The 15604-nt window shown below is 42.4% G+C and overlaps 1 protein-coding gene across 2 annotated transcripts in view; it reads left to right on the forward strand.

Moving 5' to 3' along the window:
• The window catches only part of KAZALD1 (Kazal type serine peptidase inhibitor domain 1), a 69170-nt gene that overhangs the window by 8027 nt on the left and 45539 nt on the right, over positions 1-15604 (forward strand). Inside the window, exon 2 of one of the 2 annotated variants that reach the window (XM_040361914.1) lies at positions 7337-7412. The exons of the other annotated variant lie outside the window; for it this stretch is intronic. The gene's annotated coding sequence lies outside the window, so the exon portion shown is untranslated. The remainder of the gene's footprint in view (positions 1-7336; positions 7413-15604) is intronic. 2 annotated transcript variants of the gene reach the window in all.

Here is a 15604-nt window from a genome sequence, read left to right on the forward strand (position 1 = left end):
TATGATAGACCCTGGCCTTGGAACCTCCCCTCTAACACGCTTCACCCAAAAAGGCTTACTGGTGGAGACTTGTCATCGGCCTGCAGAGAGTTCCTTTCTACTGTTTAAGAGAAGCCCGCAGCAAATACAAAGTATTAAGCGCAAGGCTGGCATGACTAGGTAGCTAGGATGGCACTTATGGTATTAAAAATTAGGGGAGGGAAAATGGCAGGCTAGGGGGTGGCCAAAGTTAATGTTTCCCGGGTTAGGAGGGGCTTAGGGGAGGTCTCGAGTTCAGTTGCTACAAGTGTGAAGAGGAAGCTCCCACCCTAATGCTTTGTGATTATTCTATATGATTTTGCGTTTGGGTTGGTTTGGCTGTTGGGGATCTTTGGAGGCAGTAGACATTTTGACCAATTTGGCATAAGTGGGGGACCCATCAAGGTATGGGATCCTCGGTTGATGCCAGTTAAGTGGTTTAGCTGGCATCGGTTGATGGGTATCAGCGTGGGGAATGTTCAGAGTGCTATGGTCTTAGATGGTCACGCTGATACAAAGAAAATTTTGGTCAATGCCTTCAAGTATCCTTAACTGGGGATAATGGAATTTTTGAAGGATTGTTCAGTGTAAATAAAGAATTTTGGTTAATATGTTTGGTTAATTTGTTAATAAAATGGCTGATGCTGACAATTTTACTCCAAAATGGGTGTCGCCTGTTTATTGCTAGGTTAAGGTAGAGTTTGATTAACCACTTGGGATCCGCCTGCCGTCAATTGACGGCTACAGTGCGGATCCCAATTTCCAAACTGCCGTCAATTGACGGCCGCCCCTTTGGGCGTTCCCCGCGCGCGCTCCAGAGCGCGCTGCGGGGAAAATCTATGTTGGCCGTGTCCCTCGGACACAGCCAATTACAGATCGCCGCGAACGGCCAATCAGAGTGGCCGTTCGCGAGGCGATCTGTGCGGCCAATGAGAGAGGATCTCATATGTAAACATATGAGATCATCTCTCATTGCCGTTTTACACAGAGACAGCGGTGCTGTCTCTGGAGAGGAGACCGATCTGTGTCTCTTGTACATAGAGACACAGATCGGTCACCCCCCCAGTCACCCCCCCTCCACCTACAGTTAGAACACTAAGCAGGGATACATTTAACCCCTTCCTCACCCCCTAGTGTTAACCCCTTCAATGCCAGTCACATTTATACTGTAATTAGTGCATATTTATAGCACTGATCGCAGTATAAATGTGAATGGCGCCAAAAATGTGTCCGATGTGTCCGCCATAACGTCGCAGTCCCATTAAAAATCGCAGATCGCCGCCATTTCTAGTAAAAAAAAATAATTAAAAAAAAATAATTCTGTCCCCTATTTTGTAAGCGCTATAACTTTTGCGCAAACCAGTCGCTTATTGCGATTTTTTTTTTTTTTTTACCAAAAATATGTAGAAGAATACGTATCGGCCTAAACTGAGAAAAAAAAATGTTTTTTTTTTTTTAAATTGGGATATTTATTATAGCAAGAAGTAAAAAATATTGTATTTTTTTCAAAATTGTCTCACTTCTTTGTTTATAGCGCAAAAAATAAAAACCGCACAGGCGATCAAATACCACCAAAAGAAAGCTCTACTTGTGGGGAAAAAAGGACGTCAATTTTGTTTGGGAGCCACGTCGCACGACCGCGCAATTGTTAGTTAAAGCGATGCAGTGCCGAAAGCTGAAATTTCACCTGGGCAGGAGGGGGGTATATGTGCCCAGTAAGCAAGTGGTTAAGATGGTTATAGGCAGTTATCTGGCTTACCATAGTCAGGTGTTGGAGCATGGGTGGTGCCATGAATCATCTGCACCCAGCATTGAGGGCACATCCGGAGAAATGTAACTTGAGCGTGGAGGAGATTTTCTATATACACATTGGTTCCAGCTAATTGTGTTATTGCATAGTATAATACACCAAGAGCAATAGGTGCAAACATGGTAAACTCCACCAAATTCCTAGGGCAGAAAGTTTTTAAGATTAAATATATTTCTTTGTTTTGCAAAAGCGTGCCGCCTTCCAGAGGATTCACCAAATGACTCAATGCATTAGCGGCATTATAGAGCAGTGAGTGACACTCAACCTTGTCTGTGGCTGGGTACTACATTTTCAATACAAGCTGATTCACTCCCAGTAAAGGGCTCTTGCTATGACTTGTATTTATATATGGGTTTCCATGGCCTTTATTCTCTATTCTTCTCAATTGTTTGGTACTATTAGCCATTGATTGAGAAGGGATTACAAGAAAAAGGTTTAGCTCATAAAACCAGACACAGATCAAGTTTACTATTGAACCAGAAAAGCTACAAAATACATTGAAGAATAACCCAGCAGAACAATCCCATCTGTCTGCCTATATAAACCTGCCATACTGCATTTCACATTGACAGCAATACCAAATATACGTATGCAGCTTTGTTTCCAAAAGAAAAGTTACAGGCTGAAGTAATTGTCCTGTGTTCTCCCTGAATGCGTATGTTTATTAGCAGTAAATGGAACGCCATGACATTCTCTATTAGGTATGTGAATATGGATCTTTTCAGATTCTGTTTTAGCACACTTTGTTCCTAAATGGTATGTACGCATACAGTATAGATTTATGTTGTCATATATTTTGTGGTAAAATTGGTCATAAAGTAACTTTATGTGTTCACGTGGATGCATTCCTGAGAAGTCACAATATAAAGCAACAGTATAATTTTTCAGAAAAAGCTTTACCTCTTAACCTGGCTGGCGGTAGTCCCGAGTACGGTGAGATTTCAGTGCTATTATCGGTAACCCCGAGCCACACTCGGGATTGCCTCGCTGGATGCTGGAAGAGGTTAGTTACCTTTTCCCAGGGATCCAGCGATGTATTTCCGAAGTGCATGGTGGCCGATTTTTCCGCCTGATGCACTGAGTGTTCCCCTGATTCCCTTTCCTGCTAAGCGTCGTGACGCAGGGGGGCGGAACGGCGGCATATTCAAACAGTATAAAGTGAAAACACACTGATACAATGTAATCCTATTGGATTAGGATAAAAAATAAAATGCAGTGACCTTAGATTGCCCCCCAGTCCTTTCTCCAGTGTCCTTGTCTGCAGTTTTACTGTACTTTATGACTGTAAACTGCACAGCGACCATGGCATCAAAAAAGCGTGCCTCCACCTCCAAATCGCTATGCGACCTGCTGGAAAACACAGACAGCAATACAGAATCGCTTGCAGAGGGGTTGAGTGACAGCGACTCGTGGGGAAGTTCGTCATCAGGTGCAGAAAGCGATTTCAGCGATGATCCTGCGACTGTGCCCAGCGATGTGCGGACTTAGTGCTCAATTGATTGCGGTATGGAGCAAGTAGCGCCCCCAAGATTTCCATTTACAGGAGCACCTGGGATCAAAGTGGATGTTAAGGATGACAATCCCTTGGCATACCTCCAGCTCTTTTTGACTGATGAAGTTATCGCCAAAATTGTTTTGGAGACGAATCGCTACCAGGAGCAACAAGCTGCTACCCATCAGTGATTTTCAAAGCGCAGAAAATGGGAACCAGTAACCAGAGAGGACATCTGGAAGTTTCTTGGCCTTATAATTTTACAGGGAGTGGTGGGGAAACCCCTGCAGAAATGGTACTGGACAACCAACAAATTACTGGCCACTCCTTTTTTTGGCACCGTTATGGCAGAATATAAATTTTCGCTCATTATGAAATATTTGCACTTTGCAAATAATGAAGACTTTGATGAGAGTTCTCATCCAGCTCCAAAACTAAAAAAAAATTGGCGATTTACCAACTTATTTTGAATAATTTTCAGCAGACCTATGTTCCAGAGAGAGACTATTGACGAAAGTCTTATGGCCTACAAAGGTAGACTTCGCTGGATACAATATATTGCATCAAAGCGCGCTCGATTTGGTATAAAGTCATTTATGCTGTGTGAATCCAGCTCTGGGTACATCTGGAATTCGGTCCTGTACACCGGGAAAGCTGATAAGGGTGGCAACATAGTAATTATGAACAACCAGCAATACAAAGAGATGTGCCAAAAAATTTTGAGTAATAGCGAATGGTATACCAAGATCTCTAGGTCACAGATTATTAAATTTGACGAAGAATTTTACAAACTGATTGACAATGCGTATGCTATGAAGACTATCAATTTACAAACGTGGAATTTTGTAAGGACTTTGCATCCCAGAATTTCTACGTTTTACAGTCTCCCTAAGATCCATAAAAATAAGATACCACCTCCCGGACGTCCCATCGCCTCGGGCTGTGGCAGCATCAAAGAAAACCTCAGTAAGTTCATAGATGAACAAATACGCCCATATGTTAATAATTTACCTTCCTTTGTCCAATATACTTTACATCTTCTCCAACAATTGGATGGGTTGTCTGTTCCCCCCAATGCCCTCCTGGTGGCTATAGATGTGGAAGCTCTCTATAGTTTCATTCCCCACCGGCGGGGCATTGGGGTGATCAGACATACTCTGTCACAGTCCCATCGGGACAATCGGATTTTTGACGACTTCATGATTTCGGCTTTGGAATATGTCCTAACCCGGAATGTCTTTTCCTTTGATGGTTCCCACTTCCTCCAGGTACAGGGCGTAGCTATGGGGACTTCATGTGCCCCATCCTACGCCAATCTGTACCTGGGGGAGTGGGAACAGGGGTTCCTGTACGAGGAGGTTCATTTACCCCTAACTGACCATATAATTTACTGGAGTCGTTACATCGACGACATGTTTATGGTCTGGACGGGTACCCCTGAAACATTACTGGCATGTCTCGTAGCCATGAATGACAATACGTATAATCTAACATTCACTATGACCCATAGTGATGTCTCAATTAACTTTCTAGATGTGACTATCGAGAAAGATTTGAATGGCAAACTTACAAGTGCACTCTTCAGAAAAGACACAGCATGTAACTCTATTTTACATGCACAAAGTGCACATCCTATGCCCTTAATCAAATCCATTCCCTTCGGCCAATACTTGCGGCTACGCCGCAACTGCACAAAAGATGACACTTTCAAAATGGAAGCTGATATGCTTAGGGACCGGCTCTTAAAACGTGGCTACTCTCTAACTTGCCTTAAGAAGGCCTTTAGAAAAGCCACCGCTAGACCAATAAATGACTTGTTGATCAAAAAACAAGAACCTAAGAAATCACCGACCGATGAAAACTGAAATGCCCTTCGGATTATCACTAGATTTAGTAGGCAGAGCAAACATGTTGGTAGGATTATCTCCAAACACTGGCATCTGTTAAGTGTTGATCCATCACTTGCTCCCTATGTACCATCGAGACCTTTGAGTGAGACTGTCTTTGAGTGATCTTGTTTTTCGATAAGTAATCAAAGTGAATATGTGGGAGAATATCGTACAGATCCATGTAAGAGACCTGGCACCTTTCAGTGCGGAGGGTGTAATTTATGCCAATATATGAATATTGGGGATAACATCTTGTTACCAAATGGCAAACCCTTTAGACCCACTCATTTTGCGAACTGCAAAACACCTGGAGTGGTATACTTACTTCTATGCCACTGTGGGCATTTTATATCGACAAAACTAAACAACCCTTTCATAAACGTGCTTCACGACACATTACTTGTATGAGAAAGGCAGACCCGGATCTCCCTTTGGGTTGCCACATTCGAGACGCCCATTGTGGTAAGATCCCAAAAATCTAATTCCTAATTTTTGGACAGAATACACCCCAACAGCAGAGGGGGTGACTGGAATAGAACTTTATTGCAGAGAGAGACGAGATGGATAGCTATTCTAAATGCCACTATCAAGCCAGGACTTAATGAAATGGTTAGTTACCGCCCCTTTTTAGAGGGTTTCTCCTCGGGGGGATGGGAGGAATAGATATACTCTATTTATCTTTTGGCACCTCCTTGATCTTTTGTCCACCCTGCCTCAGCCCCACACGCTCATATTTGGACACACCCTTTTGTGGAGTGTTTCATAGTTTGGATGTTCTAGCCTCCACCTGACGCATGTAGGGGGTTTTTCACGCACATTGACAGTTGTTCTCTACGCCTGCGGTGTGCATGGTTCCCCCTTGTTAATGCAGTTGATTCTGCTTTCATGCGTCAGCGCACACTCTATGCCGTGTACAGCTCATTTTGGGCAGTCTTCGGCATACCCTGTGCGAGAGGCCCTTTCCATCCCCTTTGGGTTTTTTTTTTGGTTGTCACCGCTTCTGTGTTATATTTACCAGAACGTGGACTGCATATTTTTGTAGTGTTTTGGTTTTTACAACAGGTCGGTTTTGCACTTGCAGCATTACTTATTTAAGTAATTATTCCTTCCTACATTCATCGGGTGTCATTCCCTCCACTTTGTGGAGGCTTGTGCATCCCTCATTGTCCAACATGTAGTCACCGCATTGACCGCTTTATTTGCATTTCTTTGCGGGCTTACGCTCTTTTGCCGCGATTGAGTCATCACGTTGGCGTTGTCGCGGCTTTGGTTGCCCGTCGGCCGCACGCATGCGCCCGCGGTATTTGCAGGCTTTATAAAGCCCATCTCAGACGCCAATGACTTTGACTGTCATGGCGTCTGCTGAGATATTGGGAACAATTAATTTACAGGTATTTTCCCTCCCACCTCTCTCCTCGTTTTTGACTTTTGGCTGAGTATTTTTCTTTGGTGTTGTACTCTTGTGTACATTTCACCAAATGGGCCATTCACATTATAAGCTTTATTTCAATTCTTTTTTTGTAGTGGTTACCACCGTTACCACTGAGTAACCCACTCCTCCCTACTTTGAGGGGTAGGCGGGGAGTCCCACTGTATGCCGACCGATATTTGGTTTCCCTGCAGTGTTACTCCATATGTGGATTCCCATGTTTGGTAAGTTGCCCCTCGTTTTTGAATTGCCATATCTAGCCAACATATAGGGCTATAATGCCCCTCTTTTTTCACTCTGCAAGTGAGCGTTTATTTTATTCATTTTTTTTACTACAAAATATATATATATATATATATATATATATATATATATATATATATATATAATTTTTTTTTCAGGTATGGACCTTTGCTTGGTTGGCTATACTGTATATGAATATCCCCTCTGTGAACACTGAGACGTTTGTCTCTACATACATCTTTGTCCTTTTGGTGCGTGTTTGATGCTGAGACAGTAGATTTTCTGCAGATCCTATTTGCTGTAAGTAATTTAGCTTGCTTTGTTAAAACCATACACGCATTGCTCTCCTTTTTTCTCGTCCCTCTTTTCATTCACAAACAACTGTAATCACTTGTGCTGTAAATAATGTCAGTTTATTTTCTCTGTAATATATGTATATATCTCTTCTTTAATAGACATGCAACTTTCTAACCCTATGATCGTCTGTAATACCCCTTGAAGAAGGATCACAGATACCGAAACGGCTGTCAGGTTGGACTACTTATGGTCTTATGTCTGTTTATCTGTTTTATCAAGTAGGATTTGCATACCACTTGCATGTGGTTTTTATCCTCTTTAGGACACTCATTGATGTCCTGATTTGACTAATTTAATAAAACTGTTATTTATTTTTTCTACATTACATGCGTTTGTGTCACTTTAAAAGTCCCACCCTTGAGGGGGTATTCCTTGTTTTTTCTATAACTATAGGTATGTGATGACTAACACCCAGATTGTGGGGCCCTCTTTTCCATACACCGGGAAAGGGACCAAATTCTGCCAGCGATTCAGCAGTTTTGGAATTGCAACCACTTTGGTTCTTTCTTTGATTGAGCCATTGCTGAACCAGGGCTACTGTGTCACTACAGACAATTTTTATACGTACCCTGGTAAATTTGATCTTATGACCTAGACTCTGTTTAGAGCTACAGTAAATAAATATAGGCCTACTAATGCAACAGGAACTTATTATTAGGCTGACCATAAATAGCTTAGTCCTGCTCCAGTCCAACAGCATGATGCCAATGCTCAGATGAGGGCTAGGCCTTTGAGGAGTACCTGTAAGGATCACTTTTTGTATTGCACACAGGGATTTCGCAGTTTGTTGAAAAGATTCTGTGTGATCTAGTTGATCCTTTTCTCTTCCCAAAATGAAGATGGAAGCATGTGTTTTTAATGTCTGTTTGGTCAGTTAGAGCAGCTGCATGGAAATATCAGTGTCAGATGACAGGCAGATGTCTCACTAACCACAGTTCTCAGGGAGACTTCCGCCAGTTTATAGTAAGATTTTAAGTGCGAGCAACACGCTACAAGTGACCAAAATCATAGTTCACAAAGGGCTATGGATTCTCCTGTGCTGCAGTGATTGTCCCAGCTATGTCACATGTTCCTCCATACTCAAAAGTACAGTGTGTATGTGTCTGGTGCTGAATAGGCAGGTGGAGGAGTGAGGAAATGTAAGTATATGTTATGGATGAAGGGGGATTGAAGAAAATCTGTTGTCTCAAAAAGCTACGCATTGGTTTGCTTTGAGGTACAGTACATACAAACATTAGGAAACATCTAAATGATTGACCTGTTTACAATTGAACTGTAACATATTCTATGTTGGTGGACCCTTCCACAAGCCTGGATGATGTATCCTGACTAATTTTGGGGAAAAGCCGATCTGCTGGGATTGATATTTCCAGCTCATCATTGTTTTCGCCCCCTTACAGCTGGTACCCCCTTGGTCCCCCCCTCCGTCAGTTGGAACACGCATACACTTTCATCCAATGTGAGCTTCATGCTTGTAGAACAATCTTTCATTAAACACAATTGATTAAGGCATCATCTACTGTGGGTAACTAGTTTCGGTTTGCCTCACATATCAGATAATGGTCTGATGAGTAAATACAATCTATCTGCAAGTGTCTTTCAGCCCAGCTTAAGCTAAAAAAGGACTGTTTTTGCATGCAAAAGGAAGAGGGGAAATACTGCTGGCATTCTCTAGATAGTACTGGCGCCAATTGAGCATAGGAAAAACAACAAGCTTTTTAACTTGTCCAATTGCTTTGGTTAAAACCCTCTGAAGATGACTATAGGCAAGCGAATGTCCCTCAGTCTTGTAAAAAATATAATGATCTGTAAACATGTTTATTCAATGGACTACCTCATTTATACAGTACAAAGTAGTCAGAGAATAAAAACTGACTATAGCGTCACCTCTAATGCCATGGGCAATATATAATTGAAAAAGACAAATGTCACATGGTAACTGTATTCCTATGCTTGGATTCCTTCAATCGTTAATAGAAAACAGTTGTCAGTGCAAGCAACCAAGGAATTCTGAATTGACACTCATCATGAAAACAAACCCAAAAAGAACTCCTGAGCTATGCTAGGCATCTCAGTAAAAACCTATACTGTATATGCAATCAGGGCCACGTTAACAATAAAGGCAACATGGGCTACTGCCCCAGGCCTAGTAGTCTAGGTTGAGCAGAAGACCCCAGGATAAAAAGTTTCCTCAATTGTATTCCAGGTTTAAAAAATTCATACCCCACCCTCCTCCACGGCTGGCAGTATGTTGTTGATATGCCACAGCTCTGCCATGTCTCTGCCTAAGATCCTAGCTGCAAGAGAAGAACGAGGTGCCATGCTGTATGGGAGTTGTAATGCACTGTTGTGGCAAGACAAGGTGGACTGAGTACACACAAAACTGGTGTGAAGGTTTGTCTTTAGTACTGTATAGATATCTTCATCCCTATACCACATTGCTAGTCTTGACTGAGAGCTGTGGCTGGGAGTGTGAAGTGAACATCTCTTGCCACTGTGGACACACACTTTTGTAGAAGGGCAGCTCTAGATGCAGTTACAGTAAGTAGCTCATAATTTGGGCAGTACAAGGGAAGTAGGATGGGGAGGAAAAATGCAGCGTCTGCATGTACTTACAGTATGTCTGAATGGATAGGCTCCTTCCTGATCCTGCCACCTACCTCGCTAGTACACCAGGCTGTGGTCATTATTTCTTGTATAGCCTTTATTTCCTTTTCAAGCTCTGATGCCTCTTCCAATCAATTCATTTTTAATGTAGTGGTTTCAAAAATAGCTAATTAATGCATTTTAATGGCTATATGGATGTGGACAATGCAGCTCATTACCCTCTCTTTTTCTAATTCCCTAAGTTTTTGTTCACACCTCAAAAACATCTTCCAAATCTGGATGCTTTTCTGCATGTGTTTTTAATGCTTTTTTGATGCATTTTAGCGTGTTTCAGTACAGTTCTGTACAGGAAAAAAGCAGCATGTTCTACTTTATTTTTCTGGAACTGAAAAGCACGCTGGTGTGAACTATGCCACTGGAACCTATGGTAACCTACTTTCCATGCTTCTTTGATGCAGAAAAAAAGCACTGCACTGCATGTGGTGTGAACTGCCCCTAAATGTTCATGCACACTAGGAGTAAAAAAAACTCTGGGCTCGAATTGCACAATAGTTTAGGAAAGTTCTGCATCTGCTTTTATAAGCATTTTTTCCCCAAATATTGCCTTCTGTTTATTTTTCATTATTATCATACCTCCCAACTTTTTAAAGTGGGAAGGACTGACACACATCAGCAAAAGTATGCAGGCATAGGACACACCCTCTGCCACACCCCCTAAAGAGGAAATTATACAACAAAAATATATTGGTTAAACCCACCCAAAAAAAAACATTTCAAAAGGGAAATCGAAGGAAAGGGTTAGTGAACAAACAATGCACTACCTTAAAAAGAACCTATTTAGAAAATAAAGGGGTTGTAAAGGTTAGTTTTTTTTAAGTCCATGGCTAGAAGAATGCCATAACTCATAGAGGTAGGGGGGCATAAGTACACTTGCTGCTGTGGAGGATAGATGAAATTTGATATGGGTGCACCGTAGCTGACTCCACCTCGTAGTTAGTATATTTTAAACCCTGAACTAACCAGTCCAGGCCTAGATTGTGCAATCTAATAAAAGAGAGACCTGCCCTTTCTTTGTTCTTCAGGAGATATAGTTTAGTTTTTTACGGTAGCGCTGGAAAGCCAAAAGAGCACTATTGATCTTTTGAATATCTTTGTGTTTGATTAGAATTGGGATTGTTTGCATTGGGTATAATAGATGTGAGAAGCTGACCATCTTGTAGAGGTGGCATCTTCCGAAGAGCGATAAAGGAAGGTCCATCCATGCTTACAGCTCATTAATTATTTTGTAAATCAAAGGAGGATAGTTCAACTGATAAAGAGATGATGTTTCTCTGCCTATGTAGTCTCAGTGTGGCAGGGAATGCTAATGTGAAACGGAGGCCCTGTTTGAAAAGTTCTGCACAAATTGGTTGGAATTCTTTCCTCTTTCTGAAAACTTCTGCTGAGTAGTCAGTGCTGAATAGTCAGCGAAAATCAAGAGATGGTGTCAATCTATTTTAACTGTGTGTGTCTTTACAGAACGTTTCAAGGGTAGCCAGTCTGTCAGCATAGTTTAAGTATTTAACTATCACTGGTCTAGGAGACTTACGGTTTAGATCTGGCGCTCCTATTCTGTGTGCTCATTCAGCTACGCATGAATTAGGGAGGCCTAAGGCTTTTGGTATGCCGGAGGCACAGAGTTGGAGCAGAAAATGCGCATGATAAGATTCTGGTAATCCTATAATCTACAGATTATGTCTTCTGGATCTGTTCTCAAGATCTCCCAGTTTATCGTGAATGATGGTGTGGATTTGAGAGTGCTGATGAAGAGTGCCGTTGTTTTTATATATTCATCTTCTAAATTTGAGAGCCTGTTTTCTGTGTCTTTCAGTCTGCGTCCCTGCTCCCCCAGTTCTTTCCGGAGCTGTGAGATTCCTGAAGCCACAGCTGAGTCCACTGCCGTAGTTATGGTGGGGAGTATTAGGGCTGCAACTGCTTGTGCTATTTTTGAGAAGTTTGCTACAGTGTACAGCTTGTATAACAATGTCAATCTGCTATCCAATCAAAAAATAACTCAACACACAGCCATTAATGTCTAAACCGCTGGCAATAAAGTGAGTACACCCCTAAGTGAAAATGTCCAAGTTGGGCCCAATTAGCCATTTTCCCTCCCTGGTGTCATGTGACTTGTTAGTGTTGCAAGGTCTCAGGTGTGAATGGGGAGCAGGTGTGGAGTATAAAGACAAGTGTGTCTTGCCTACAGTCAAGCATGGGGGTGGGAGTGTCATGGTCTGGGGTTGCATGATTGCCCACCTTCTATGAGGTTGTGATGGGTGAATTTAGAAAAATCAGTGGGAACAAAGGCCAGAAATGCAATAAGGGCCCTGATGTAGGCCTTGAGGCCCCCTTGAACAGCCTGAAGAAAAACTCAGAAATTATAATAAGGAAAGCTGACAAGGGAGGAGTTCTAGTCATACAGGATAAAGACCAGTACCTAGAGGAAGTCTTCAGGCTAATTGGAGACACTACTACCTATGAGAGGCTTCTATGGGATCCAACTGTGTCTTACAATGTCGAACTCAAAAAACTGCTGGACAGGACAGTACTAAATAAGACCCTGACCAAAAGGTGAATATCAATTTCTGTACTCAAGACATCCAGTAGTTCCCCATTTTTATCATATCCCCAAGATACATAAGAATATGGAGAGACCACCAGGCAGACCCATCATTGCGGGAATTGATAGTTTGACTAGTAATCTGGGAAGTTACATTGACTATTTTTTGCAAGGCCTAGTGACAAATATGCCCTCATATATCAAAGATTCTGGCCATGCCTTGGAGATATTAACCATGTATAAATGGGAGAGGGCATGCAGATGGTTGTCACTTGATGTAGCATCCCTCTACACGTCCATCCAGCATGAGTTTGGGCTCAGAGCCATTGAGTACTACCTGGCAGAGGCACATCTGTTTAGCCCACAGCAGGCACAGTTCATATACGAATGTATAGAGTTTACTCTGACCCACAACTATTTTTCATTTCTGGATTGTTTCTATAGACAAGTGAGGGGTACGGCAATGGGGGCCAGGTTCGCTCCCAGCTATGCAAATCTATTTATGGGCTATTGGGAGCTAAAATACATCTGGGCCAATAACCCCTTCGGGAGGAACCTGGTCCTCTATTCACGATATATAGATGATATCCTTATCATCTGGAATGGTACTGATGAAGAACTAAATGGCTTCTTGGCACACTGTGCGAGTAATCCATTTGGCATCTCGTTCACACACGTAGTGGATAAAGATTCACTGGTGTTTCTTGACTTAGAGCTGAGGGCCGATGACAAATGGCAAGATTTACTTGAAAACCCACTTTAAACCTAGTGCGGGCAACTCCTATCTGCATGCCCGCAGTCATCATCATCCAAGGTGGATCAAGAATGTCCCATTCGGCCAGTTCTGTAGACTCAGGTGGACCTGTTCCTTAAAAAAGGACTATGAAGATCAAAGTCTGGTTCTAAGGAACAAATTCAAGGAGAAGGGATATGATGAAGTGCATATCGAGGTGGCCTTTCAAAAATACCTACATTTATATGAAGAAGGTGGCGCAAAAAGCGATAAAACCACAAGGCAGCCCAAGGATGAAGCACCATTGGTGCGGTTTTGCACCAGATATAACAACAGAGTTCCAATGATACAGAAAATCTTCCAGAAAAACTGGAAGATCTTGGTATCAGATCCCTTCTTAAAGGCATGTCTTCCGCCCCACCCGAATCTAGTCTTTAGAAGGCCTAAAGACTTGAGGAGTATCATTGCCCCGAACAGAATAAGGAAAAGTAAAAACAAGGGATTGAATAGTCCCTGGACTACCATCTTCGACCAAAAGGGTAGCTACAGATGTGGAGTGAGCAACTGTGGGAACTGTGAACATATGTGCCATAGGAAAAAAGCTGTAACCGGGGGTTGACGGGAAAAGCCACAAGATAAAGCAATTTATCAACTGTGGTATTGCTTATGTCATCTAAGGCATTCTTTGTCCATGTGGTCTCATGTATATAGGTCGAACATCACGACCAATGAGGACTACAATGAACGAACACAGTAGCAGCATCCAAAAGGAAAAGGACAAATGTTCAATTTCAAGGAAGTCCACGACAGTAACGTGGATGGTCTTAAAGTGTTTGGCATAGAAGCCATTTCAAGTACTTTGGATAGTGGCAAGAAGTACCAAATCCTATGTAAGAGAGAGGCTTTCTGGATCTTTACCCTGGGCACCATGGCCCCACAAGGTTTGAAGGAGGAGATAGAGCTACATAATATTGTGTGAATACTGTGAGAGTAGTGGGGACCATATAGGAATGGGGTTTAGTCATTATCCTTGGCTCTTTAGGATAATCATCCATCTAATTTATGCATGCCACGTCCCCCGGGCCACTGGCCAGACTCCACCCTAGGGTGGCGTTCTGTATGGCAGGCCTAGTGGCCACTACCCCATTACATTGGGTATAATGGCAAAGTGTAATTTCTTCAGTGTTGTCACGTGAAAAGATAGAATAAAATATTTACAAAAATGTGAGTGGTGTACTCGCTTTTGTGAGATACTGTATGTGGATACAGCATTGGTCCGATGCTGCAGCTGTCCCCTGCTGGCTCCAGCACCAAGAAGTAAGCGATCTCATTACCGCTGATCACTCAGTTCTCGGTCTGTGCCATGTGCTCTGCCCCTCCAGTGCTCACTGGAGTTTTGGGCTTTGAAAGGGGTGGAAGTGGCTGGCTCAGGCTCCAAGTGGCACACTGTGTGGATGGGCTGGGTGCCAATCAGGCATCTGAGTGGATCCCAACAGAGCCTGGACCGGCTCTATGACATCAGCGGGCTTTGGGCCTGCTGTCAGCTGAACCTGGGTGACAGGAATGCATAACTTAGTGCACTCCTGTGACTCACAGGAGAAGTATTGCCAAGAGAGATTTTGCCATACTTCACCTTTAACGTATTTGTTACCCCAACAGTTGATATTTCTAATGTTGTACCATGTACTGTACTTGTGTTAAAAAGTATCCTGTTCTCTTTTTATTGCTTCCTTTTGTGAAATATCTGGTGTTCCTGGCAGTCCTGCTTTCCTGTTTTAAACTGACCACACTAGGTATGAGAGCACATCTATCCTAGTGTGGTCAGTTTTTTGGCTGTGTTCGAAGCATAGCCTGCCAGTTCTCCAATTACCAGACTTTTTCTGACGTGCTCACTGGAAAGATCAGTGCATTTCTCTTTCTCTGCCTCCTGCTGACATGCCCCTGTGCAGTCTCCATCCATTCTTCTTATGCAGTGGAGAATAGCGGTTATGTGATCGTTTATAAAAAAAAAAAGTATTTATACTGGTTATATACTGTATTTACATACATACATACATACATACACACACATATACACACAAGTTTTGCCTTGCAACCACTTGCTGGCTGCCTAACTGGGAATGTACGTCATGATTTTGACGTTAAATACCGTGGTTATGGCAGCAGCTAGCTGCCATAACCCCAGTATCATTCTTTCCCTTAGGCAGTCGGCTTTCAGTTAAAAGTGATCCCAGCTGCAGATACACTGCGAGATCAGGTATGAGGTACACTATACTTACACATTTAATATATTATAATTTTATATTATAATATATTGAAATATTATAACATACAGATTGGTGACAGATTTTTTTTTTACATATATATGTACCAGAAATGAAAACAAAGTTGATGCACGGATAAATGCACGGATAAATATGACATCTTGTA

Source organism: Rana temporaria, chromosome 8 (genome assembly GCF_905171775.1).
Source record: "Rana temporaria chromosome 8, aRanTem1.1, whole genome shotgun sequence".
Lineage (NCBI taxonomy): Eukaryota > Metazoa > Chordata > Amphibia > Anura > Ranidae > Rana > Rana temporaria.